This window comes from Aethalodelphis obliquidens, unplaced genomic scaffold, assembly GCF_003676395.1.
Source record: "Aethalodelphis obliquidens isolate GAN/ISIS:26980383/991018 unplaced genomic scaffold, ASM367639v1 scaffold14, whole genome shotgun sequence".
Lineage (NCBI taxonomy): Eukaryota > Metazoa > Chordata > Mammalia > Artiodactyla > Delphinidae > Aethalodelphis > Aethalodelphis obliquidens.
Genome location: NW_020837958.1, coordinates 3487136 through 3499494, shown reverse-complemented (window position 1 = coordinate 3499494; position 12359 = coordinate 3487136). Strand labels below are relative to the sequence as shown.

The 12359-nt window shown below is 41.3% G+C and overlaps 1 protein-coding gene across 15 annotated transcripts in view; it reads right to left on the bottom strand.

Moving 5' to 3' along the window:
• Positions 1–6521, bottom strand: part of AMBRA1 (autophagy and beclin 1 regulator 1) — a 175740-nt gene extending 169219 nt beyond the window's left edge. For 4 of the 15 annotated variants that reach the window (XM_027114841.1, XM_027114838.1, XM_027114837.1 and 1 more), the window contains exon 1: positions 6335–6516. The gene's annotated coding sequence lies outside the window, so the exon portion shown is untranslated. Of the gene's footprint in view, positions 1–6125 lie in introns of all 15 variants that reach the window. The other 11 variants (XM_027114842.1, XM_027114843.1, XM_027114844.1 and 8 more) reach the window with 6 other exon arrangements.
• Between the last annotated feature and the right edge of the window lie 5838 nt (positions 6522–12359).

The window sequence follows — 12359 nt, the reverse complement described above, 5'->3', positions numbered from 1 at the left end:
GCAGGGGAGCCAGGCTGCTTGGATTCAAATCCTGGTTCTGCCACGTACGAGCTCTATGACCTTGGGCAAACTGCTTAACCTCTCTGTACCACCATTTCCACATCTAGAAAATGGGGAGAACAAAAGTACCTACACCATAAGGTTGTTATAAGAATGAAAAGAATCAACAACACAAAGCACTTAGTACAGTACCTGGTGCAAAGCACTTCAATAAGCACTGGCTCTGATCAGCTCTTATTAGGGTATCCTCACCATCTCCCACAGAGGTAAACATTCAATAGACATTTACTGGATGAATGACTGAAAAAACAGACTCTACTATAGTCATTAAATAGGCTTTTTTAAATGACAGGCAGGAGTATTATAGAGATTTGGAGATGAAAACATAAACAGTTAAGGCAAAGACTGAAGAAACCCACAATTTATAATGCATAAAGGGATAACAGTAATAAAAAACTAACTCTGGGACTTCCCTGGTGGCGCAGTGGTTAAGAATCCTCCTGCCAAGGCAGGGGACACGGGATTGAGCCCTGCTCAGGGAAGATCCCACATGCTGTGGAGCAACTAAGCCCATGCACCACAACTACTGACCCTGCGCTCTAGAGCCTGCGAGCCACAACTACTGAGCCCACGCACCTAGAGCCGGTGCTCCACAACAAGAGAAGCCACCGCAATGAGAAGCCCGCGCACCACAACGAAGAGTAGCCCCCGCTCGCCGCAACTAGAGAAAGCCCGCACACAGCAACGAAGACCCAACGCAGCCAAAAATAAAATTAACTAAAAAACAAACAGAAAAACTAACTCTACTGGATGCTCAGTCTTTACCACTAAGCAAAAAATATGTTCACTCTTCCAGATGTTTACCCAAGGTGATTTGGTTGCTTTGACTTTTCCCTAAATATCACCCTTTTCCAAAACTTTAATCACTTTCTTCAAAATCCTTCCAGCACCAAGCACAGTTAAGATAGATGGTAAAATTCAGATACTATCATTTTCTACCTGTTTTGCAAAGAAATGTTCTTCTGTTCCTAAAATAGCTCTAGACTGTTTTGCTACATATATTACAAAATCCTCAAAGTTTTGCCCTCAATCTAATATTTGGAACTCTTTCAGACACTGTTGCTTTGGAGGTTTTCTCTTTCCCAGTAAAGACTTATCCTCTCACTATAAGTTGAAGGACATTGAGGGGAAGGAGGGACAAATATGCTGCTTTAACTTCCTATTCCTTATTCAAGCTTTCTCAAAAGACCCTAAACTTCAATCTAAGCATCACTATTATCCGTTCTGCTTTTGAAGAACATATAATCTTTAGCTTATTATAACAATATTGAAAATGATAACAGCTGGCACATATAGTGCTATGTGCTATTCTAAACACTTTACATATGTCAACTCATTTAATTCTCACAACAAACCATATGATATTCTACAGATGAGGAGAGGCACAGAGAGGTTAATTAACTTGCCCAAGTCACAGAGCTAGTTAAGTACTGGCACGGTGATTTGGACCCAGACTGCCTGGCTCCAGAGTCAGGACCACTATGCTATTATTTCAAGAGTTTGGCAGGACATATTTTTTTTGCCTTGTTTTCACAGGTCAGCTAGACAGAAATACTCCAATTCTCGCCCCAAATCAAACATGCATATTAATCCTCTCCAATTCAGCAAAATTTCAGATGTTTCATTATATCATAGGCATATATACCTGAAACAAAGTAATTGTGGTTCATGGGAGATCTATGTTCTATCCTGGGAAGCAGAAATAAACAAATGATGAAATCATGAAATGTGAAATTTGCCTCAGTGAATCCTACAGATAGATATATAATTCCAGTAAGTAGTAGGAAAAAATGTTTGCAAAACACTTTTTTTTTTTTTTTTTTTTGCAAAACACTTTTAATTTCTTGCAGGAAAAGTACCAAACAAGATTGTAGGTGTTATTATATACACACCCAACAGCAACCTACATTTTCCCTCTCTCAATTTCATGACAATTCTCCTAAGTCTCTCCTTTTATATGAAGCAAAATACCTCAGCTTATTCCCTGCTACAAACACCTGAAGGCATGTATCCAGTTTTCAAATTCATTCAACTCAACTTCCAAAGAACAGTGTTTTTTGGAAAAAATTAATAAATGAAAACTAACACATAAGAAGTAAAAAATTAAACTCATTAGTCAAGCATGCTGGATATTCATTAAATCATAGTTATCCTTTACTATGCCAAATCCAGTGTCATCATACATTAAGTAACAGACAAATATTTTATGTAGCAATCTTAAATGAAGACTTCCATTGCAATGGCAACAAGGGAACATTAATTTACTGAATCATGGTATGTTTCCAACTTTTTAGGGGGCTTAAGGATGCCATGGCTGAAGACCCCAATCCCCGTGAACACCCAGTGCCTTCCTCACTCCTTCATCTCTCTCATCTCTCTCTGTGTCTGCCCTTGTTTGTTTCCTTAATAGCACAGCCTAAATTTCAATCTTTATCAGATACCTGGTCAACTCTGCTCCCCACTGGAATTATCTCCATAAGGGCAGGAACACTCATGTCTACTTTTGTATCCCAGCATCTAATGAGACTTCCATAAATATTTGGTAGATGAACAAAAGTCTGAAAAGGTAAGGGTGGAAACATACAGTCACAATCAAGGAATAGATCCAAAAGGTCTGACTGGAATATTTTATACCTCAGGAAAAAACGCAATGCAACAATACTCAATAAATAAAGGAAAAAATTTAGATGAAGTGAAGATTATCAACTCTAAGAGCGAAGGAAGAGACAGAGAACAAGTTAGAAAAAACTACACTAATCTATAAACAAGCCAGGACTAACTGGAATAGAGGGAGTAACATGCAGCACCTAAAACTTCTTTCACTAGCACTTCCAAGGACTTACTCCTTTCCACAAACATGTAGTAAGCTTCTCCAATGCATTTAATGTTTGTCACCTCTATCCTCCATGACTGTCAGGCATAATGCTGCCTTCAAAGAAGCAAGCTGTCCAAGAACCCAGATGACATCTGTTCATTGTTGCTGTAAGACAGCATATAAGTCAACATTTGAAGAGCACTTTATCTTTTCAAAGCAGCTTCATGTATTTTTTTTCTCAACAGAAGTATTACGATAGAAGTACTATCTTTCCCATTCTTTAAATACAGACACATAAAAGCACTCAAAGCCTTGAATTTGAATCCCAGCTCTGCTACATACTTGCTGTGTGATCTTGGACAAATTATTTACTTTCTGTGAGTTCAGTATCCATGGGAAAATTAATATCTACCTTAAGGGACTGTTATGAGCATTCAGTGAGATTAACACCTGCAAAGAACACCACACAGTAAATGCTCAATAAAGGACAGTAACCTTCCCTATGGCCTCCTTAAATAGTTTGTACAAGATTTCTCAGCTAGTAAGTTGGTAAACCTAGGACTTAAACCCAGGCCTGATTCCTTAATCTGTTTTCTTCTAGCCACATCACTTTGGCAGACTGCCACATATTACTGAGCTTATAAATATATTCTGACAATAAGCGATCACAACATTTTTATCTATCAGCAACTAATTTTAGCTTTGAGAAAAAGGGACCAAAAAAAACGATCTAATTAACTTGGGGGCAGAAGGGGTTCGAAAATATAAAATATAAATTACCCCCAAACCGTAGTACAGTTGTACCATAGCACTTCCGTACAAACAAAAATTATGACAAGAAACAGAAAGTTCTCTCTGGGTTTATGAGGAACAACTGGAGAAAGAAACGACCATGACTATGATTAAAGGAACTTAAGGATATTTTTTTTTGGTAAACCAAACCACTGGGCAAAAAGATTTGCATCCCATTCCAAAGTAACTCTATCAGGGATGAGAAATATCTTTAAAAAAGAGACCTCAGTGTGCTAACAACAAACTTTTTCTCCAATTCCTTTAAGAGTGAGATAAATGGGAAGAGTGAGATAAATTGTCAACATAAACTGTCAACATAAACGTTCATGAAGATCCTTGAAGACCATAAATGTTTGTTCTGGATTCAGTGTTAATAAGCAGCATAAAGGAGCATGATCAAAAGAATAAAAGTTTCATAAGTATCCTAACACAAGCCGAAAATATTTTGAAAATTATACAGTATAAAAATAAGTTATTACTCTGTTAATAAAAATAACCGATTCTTTTCAAAGTGATATACATAACTAATCTTTTTCAAGTGCTATACATAACTCCTTCTAGGACAAGTTCTAGAAGACATTCGAAGAAGTTCACATCTTTAACAATCCCCAAGAGAAGACAGAATAATTCAGTCACATCCTGAATTTGTAAATTCTGAAAAGAAATGCCAGGAGAGAGCTTGATCTGACTTTGAAAGAACACAAGATTTAACCAAGAAGGGTAAGAGTTGAGTGAATTTCTATCACAAAGCAGGGGAGAAGCTGATAAGAAGCTCTACCCCTCCCCACCAGCACAACCAGATTTCTTGTCCTCCTCAATTCAACTTAAACCTCTGCTAATTATTTTCTACGGAAGCATAACAAAATGTTCCTAACATTTCTTCCTGACACTCAAAGCAAATTCTATTTATTATTTAGCATTCATTAGTAGCCACTGAGATACTACACTAACTCTAAATGCTACGCAGAACCTATCAATCTCCAGAGGGTAATGTCCCTTCCTTCTCTAAATTTTTTCCTCTGATATAAATTCTCTTCTACCATAAAAACTTTTCCAGAGAACACACATTCTTAGCCTAACTTCCCGATCTAGATTCTCCATAAAGATAGTCTCAGGACTCTTCATGAATCCCTTTCTGGGGGCACTAAGGTCCTGGTAACTAGGAAATCACTCATGATCAAGGGCCCTTCATTTAAATCCTGCTGACCTCACCAAAATAATAATATAACAATAATAATAATAAGGAACAATAATCCTTCCAAAACTCATATGAGAAGTCTAAATCTGTTAAAGAACATAGACTTGTATAGTTTCCATCCAAGGACTACAAATTTAGTCTCTTCTCCCTTAAGAAAGCCTATCTCCTACTGATTCTACAGATGTATTGTGGAAATACTTATTCAACTTAGAATGACCTCTAGGTTATTTTCTTCAACAAAGATATTACACAAATTAGAATCATGACACTGAATCCAATGAAAATAAAACGAGTAAGAACATGTAGTCTCCAAAATTTCCAAGCTGGGAGAGAAAAGGAAAACATAATGGAGTACCCAGAATGCTAACTTTCCATTTAAATATCTCAATATTTGAATGATTCCTACACACAGGCTTTTTAACTCTAGTATATGCAGTAATTAAGCCACTAAGCAAATACAAAACTGGTCCGAACGAGACTCCTTGGGTTTTATTCGGATTCTTCCTAGAAAGCACTCTCTGAGGATAAATGTCTGACTTCAAAATCTTGACCATCCTCTGCAGGACGTTAACCACTTAACACCACAGTTGAAAGACTTCCAAAGAGAAGCAGGCTGAGGGGAAGAAGGAGAAATAAGTATCAACCAGAAAGCAAAACAGACAGCAAACAAAATTTTCTACCAAGAAACAAAGAAATTGTTTCTTTCTACTCTCGCTAAAATGATACAGACTTTCAAAAGCAAACCAGCCAAAGATCGCATGGTGCCTTTACTTCTGCAATCCCCAGTGACGGACTCTATATTCCTAGGAAGGAGGGATCACAGACAATCAAACGGCAAATCACTATGTGGATAAAATGACTGGTAAAGTGGGGGGGGGGGAATTGAACTGGTAAACAACAAAAAATGACTTACGGTGCATTTAAAGATCTGTCAGGGCTACGGGGAAAAGTCACGTACTAGATCAGCCTCAGTTTCCCTACCCAAAAAAGGCGAGAACATGACACTTCGCTCAGAGGAGCCAGAGGGCCCTGTTCCATAAGCCTCCACCTATTCAAAGGCCCCTTCAAAGGCCGGAGTCAGAAAGTGTCCCCAGTGCAACTGAGTCATGACACTCGGAGCCTTTGGTGGGTGGAGAGGGAGGAAGAGAGGAGAGCCAAAGCGCGCAAAGCTCTATCCGTTCCTGGAAAGCGACTTTCCCCACACACTGGGGGTACCGACACCCGCCCCAGAGCCAACATCCCCTCCCTACCGAACCGCACCGGGCAGCCCCACCATCTCTGCGTCCTTCCGGCTTCTCCCTCAGTTTCCCGCCGCCTCACCGACCGCGCCCCCGAATTCAGCCGGGTAGTTCCTCCTCTGGCCGTGTCTCCGCTGCCGACCCGCCGCCCACCCGCCGGCGCCAAGGTCTTCTCAACCCGGCGGCGGAAGGATGCCGGGCCGGGCCTCCCAGGCTCCTCCCGTGGCCTACCTGAAAGGCGGGAGGGGGCTCAGTTTGCAGCCCAGCGAGTGGACTGAGCCACAGACTAGAAGAAGAGGCAAGGAGGAAGCAAGGGGTCCGCTCTACCGACCAGCGGGAGAAAGCAGCCTGAGCGCGGGGCCTCACGGATAAGTCAGCGTTCCACCCGGCTCCGCCACCGCTCGGAAGACATCAAGCAAGAAGACGGCGCAAAAGATCACCGAATACACGAACGCCCAGACGTCAAAGGAGGAGCGCCCAGGCAATCGTTCAAGGAACTAGAGTCGAGCGTCGAAAAACAGCTTCGCTCCAACTCAAGGTCCGGCTCCTGTCCAAGGCGTAAATAAACAAACCCAGATCATAAGCCACGGAGTAAAGCAGACTGGGCTTCTGCCATTTTCTGTGTCAGCTGCCTGCTGTCTAAATTGTTTAGAGAACCGAATTTTTCTTGAGAGTGTTGAAGATCAAGTCATAGTATAATAACACGTTATCTAACTATAGTTCAGCGACTACCTTATGGACTCTCAACACTATCCCAACTGAGCAAATTTGACCTTAGTTTCCTCATGAAACAGGTGAATGAAAAAGATGATAGATTGATTGATTGATAGATAGAGGTATGACAGAGAGAATGAGAGAATCCAGACTGAGGAACAGAGTGAATAATCTCTATTAAAGCTCCAATTTAGCTCCCATAAGCATAGCAGAGAGAAACTGGAAAATTCAGGGTTTTGTAGTCTGATCTTAAGACAGGAAAAAAAAAAAAATAATAATACACGTACTGCTTTTCTCTTTTATTTTATTCCAAAGACCTGGAACCACAGGTGTGCTTCTTACATAATAACAAAGTCTCTTTGGGTTCTGAACTTAACGAAGTGTGTTTACATTTTTATCATCACAATAGCCTTTTTCTGAAGTCTCTTAGTAGACAGACTAATATGGTCAGCACAAACATGGATTAATATGTTCATCCCAGGCACAATTTAGTAAATCATATAGATCACTACAATATGGGTTACCAACTGTGAGCAATAATAGTTTACCTTACCTCCTTCGAAGGAGGGAGGAGACTTGGAGAGTAAAGGTGTAAAAAGAAAAGATAGTCCCAGCCCTTAAAGAGCATATAATCTAATCAAAGTGAAAGCCCACATTCTTAAAACATTAGCTTTATTTACAATTTATTGTAATTTTTTTTTTTTTTTTTTCAGTACGCCGGCCTCTCACTGTTGTGGCCTCTCCCGTTGCGGAGCACGGGCTCCGGACTCGCAGCCTCAGCGGCCATGGCTCACGGGCCCAGCTGCTCCGCGGCATGTGGCATCCTCCCGGACCGGGCACAAACCCGTGCCCCCTGCATCGGCAGGCGGACTCTCAACCACTGCGCCACCAGGGAAGCCCCTGTAATTTTTTTTTAATCCTTTAAATTCATGAAAATATTTAAGGAACAACTCATATGCATAAAATGCAGGATAAGACCAGCATCCATAATATGAGGACAAAATGCTTTATTATCGCTTTTTTAAAATAATTAATTAATTTATTTATTTTTGGCTGCTTTGGGTCTTAATTGCTGTGCACGGGCTTTCTCTAGCTGCAGAGAGTGGGGCTACTCTTCGTCCTGGTGCACGGGCTTCTCATTGTGGTGGCTTCTCTTGTTGCGGAGCACAGGCTCTAGGTGTGCAGTCTTCCATAGTTGCAGCACATGGGCTCAGTAGTTGTGGCTCACAGGCTCTAGAGCACAGGCTCAGTAGTTGTGGCGCATGGGCTTAGTTACTCTGCGGTATGTGGCATCTTCCCGGACCAGGGCTTGAACCCATGTCCCCTGCATTGGCAGGTCCATTCTTAACCACTGCACCACCAGGGAAGTCCCTTGTCTATCACTGTTTTAGAGGACTTTTCAAATGAGTAAACATTATAGCAACATTTATAAAAGCTTAAAAAGAAAGAATTTAACAATCTGCATCCAAAACACAAACTTTTAATTTGTTCATGTTCTCATGAAGTCCTTGGAAATATTCTACATAATTTTTCATTTTATTTTATTTTTTTATTTAATTTTTTGGCCGTGCCATGTGGCTTGTGGGATCTTAGTTCCCCAACCAGGGATTGAACCCGGGTCACAGCAGTGAAAGCACCACGTCCTAACCACTGCACTGCCAGGGAATTCCTCTACATAATTTTTAAAGTTTAATTTAAGCAGAGATACAATAGTGTTATTTTTTTGCATTATATAATTTCCCTATTAAAGTCTTTAATAGTTGTTATTTTAAACAATTGCACAATATTCCATTGAGAGGATTTACTGAACATGCTTCCCATTTTGAATATGTATCTTGCTTCCAAACATTTTCTGTGTAACAGGTATTGCAGCTCCCGGAAAGAGGCAGTTATAACCTTATTATTAATGATTAGGATCTACTGCACAGGACTTCCCTGGTGGCACAGTGGTTAAGAATCCACCTGTCAACGCAAGGGACATGGGTTCAAGCCCTGGTCTGGGAAGATCCCACATGCCACAGAGCAACTAAGCCCGTGCACCACGACTACTGAGCCCACACTCTAGAGCCCGCGAGCCACAACTACTGAAGCCCGCGTGCCTAGAGCCCATGCTCCGCAACAAGGGAAGCCACCGCAATGAGAAGCCCACGCACCACAAAGAAGAGTCGGCCCCACTCGCCGCAACTAGAGACAACCCACAGGCAGCAACGAAGACCCAATGCAGCCAAAAATAAATGAAATTATTTATTTATTAAAAAAAAGAGAAGCTACTGCACATAAACAAAAAGAGTAAGGAAACAAGGGGCTTCCCTGGTGGCGCAATGGTTAAGAATCTGCCTGCCAATGCAGGGGACATGGGTTTGAGACCTGGTCCGGGATAGATCCCACATGCCGCGGAGCAACTAAGCCCGTGTGCCACAACTACTGAGCCTGCGCTCTAGAGCCTGTGAGCCACAACAATTGAGCCCACGTGCCACAACTACGGACGCCCCCGCGCACCTAGAGCCTGCGCTCTGCAACAAGAGAAGCCACCACAATGAGAAGCCCACACACCACAACAAAGAGTAGCCCCCACTCGCTGCAACTAGAGAAAGCCTGCATGCAGCAACAAAGACCCAACGCAGCCAAAAATTAAGTAATTAATTTTTTTTAAAAAGAGTAAGGAATCAAGGCAGAGGTTTATTTCTCTGTCATATAAAAGAAATCTAGGGTAAGGTGTGGCCATTCAGCATCAGGGACCAGGCTTCTATCTTGTTGCTGTGACATGTTCAATAAGTGTTTTTTTGTCTTAGATCCAAGACAGCTGCTCAAGCTCTAGCCATCATGTCTACATTCCAACCAGCAGGAAGCTGAAAGAGGAAAGGCATGTCTCCTAGCCATAAGGACACATCTTGAAAATAGCACAGGACATTTCCACTTACATTCCACTGGCCAGAATTTAGTCACATAGCCACACCTAACTAGGAATTTGTCTTTATCCTGGGAAGCCATGTACCCATGAAAAGTCAGGGGCAAGTGGATTCTAGGAGATGACTAAATAAGCAGTCTGCCAAATTCCTAGAGCCAGCTGAGTAGCAGGCAAATAGACTTTGCTTTACTGTTTCCCAGGGCTGAGTTTCTACTTCTAGAATACACGCTTTAGGGAAGCTTCCTTCTTGGGGAGGCTTGTGGGGCTTAATTTCTAAAGCTACAGCCCTCACTCAAACTTGACCCATACAATGACTTTATTTTGAAACCTTGATTTCAGTGAGGAAAACTAAACAAACTACTTTCGAGGCTATAAGAAGTTTTCAGTTTTTCAAATCTGGAGACATTTATGTTTGGAAAAACACCTGAAGGTTATGCAAATATAAACCTAAAATCAACATCTGAAAATGGAGATGTTTGAGAAACTGAGGCTAGACTGCTCTGTGAAACCATGCAAAAGATGGTTTATTCTGCAGACAGAGTTGCATCTTTACAGATAAGTTTCATTAGAGAAACTGTTTCAAGTGTGACAGTAAACTCCTATTTGTTCTTATCAAGTCTATTTGGACAGAAGAGTAGATCACAAAAGATCAGGGGTTGAAACCCTCAAACACACAGAAATCTTTTTACACTGGAGGAAGACCTGAGAAAAAGAAACCAGGTGGGCAGAAGGAAAGATCATCTTGGGATGTAACACAGAAGCCTACACCTTGGTGTTAAAAACTCAATAACTCATTATTATGTTGATTGTTGATTATTGTATTCTGATAGGATTCTTCTAGAGGAGTCACCCCCCTTGAAGGTAAGAGGATGCTTCCCCTGAAGTAGGATGACCAACTGTCCCAGATTGCTAAGGACTAAAGGGTTTCCCAGGACACAGCACTTTCCGTGCTAAAACTGCGACAATTGAGGGCAAACCGGGAGAGTTAGTCACCCTAAGAATAAATATAGCCACTGTCAATCACGTAGAAAGAATATGGAAAGACTAAACCAGGGGACTTCCCTGGTGGTGCAACGGTTAAGAATCCGCCTGCCAATGCAGGGGACACGGGTTTGAGCCCTGGTCTGGGAAGATTCCACATGCCGTAGAGCAACTAAGCCCGTGTGCCACAACTACTGAAGCCTGCGCGCCTAGAGCCCATGCTCCACAAGAGAAGCCACCACAGTGAGAAGCCCGCGCACCACGACGAAGAGTAGCCCCCGCTCACCACAACTAGGGAAAGTCTGAACACAGCAACGAAGACCCAAAGCAGCCAAAAATAAAAATATATTAATTAATTAATTAATTTTTTAAAAATGACTAAACCAGTAATGAGGATTGGGACTTACTGACCTGGGGGAATTGCCTGTGATAAAGGGTGAAGGGAGGGGAAAGGAGAGAATGGGAGGAGACTGTTCCTTATCTTGCTCTGGGCTCTGAGAAACCTACGACATTGGGTGGTAGGAATCAGGCCTAAACCTAAGATGAGATTCTGTAGCAGTACCATGAGTCATCTTATTACGAAGTCCAGGAAGAGGAGTTAGGCCTTGAGCAGCCAAAACGATGAGCCGCTTGTAGGTTTTGCGTTGCAATTCTATTGCTCTTTGGTAGTCTGCTCTCATGGCACTGTGGGATAATGTACACACTTTGGGTTTGACGGTAAAGGTAGAAGCTGTGTAGTGATGTAGGAGCAGCCCAGGGAAGAGGAGAGATCCCAGAACAGCAGGTAACCATTCACAGAACCATAACAGGCTTTTCCTTCTCTGGAATTATTTATATAGGATAAATTTCTAGTGGTGGAATTTATCAATGGATTGAAATGTATGAACATTTTAAGACTCTAGAATGGCATGGAAATCAGCCCTTCTATAAAGACAGCTGTATATGTAAGGGTTAGAAAAAGTCTCAACAGACTGAAACTGAATGTTTTGCTGGGCAAACATGGAGACTCCTTTCCAAAAGACTTTTTGAAGTTTACCAGCCTGTGATTTCAAGGTCTACTTTTCTTGTTCTTGTTTAATTTCAAGAGATCTCATACCTCCTATTTGATTATCACGAAGTAGGGTCTTAGATGGTAGTCACATTAAAAAAAGAAAAGCCTGTGAATTTTATGTGGTTAGGTTCCTGGGGTGTCTCCAGCCTTCAACTAGTATTTTTTCTTCCTTCCTGCATTGCCATTTTAACTTAATTCTGAGTCCGTTATCTCTTATACCCACAATTTTGTAAAATCTGGGTGGGATCTAGGGAGCAAAAGGGACCTGAGGATATATGCATGCACAGTGGTTAAAACTCCAATTTCTTATTTTCTTGATCTCTTCTTAACTTCCCCTACACTGTCAGGGAAATCAACTGTTAAGCTCAGTTCTTGAGTTTCCAGTTTATTATTTCAGGTAGGGATACAATTGTAGTATGTCTATTATCTATATAGCCTCTATTTTATTCCTCCCTATCTCTTATACTTTTTCATATATGATCCCATTAAAATTGTGTCTTGTTTCTTTGTCCCTAAATTAGATTAACTTGCTATAGATCCTTTACAGTCCAAGAAAGGAGCTCCATCTCTGTTTAGTTCATTTTAAACTAAGAATATGTTTA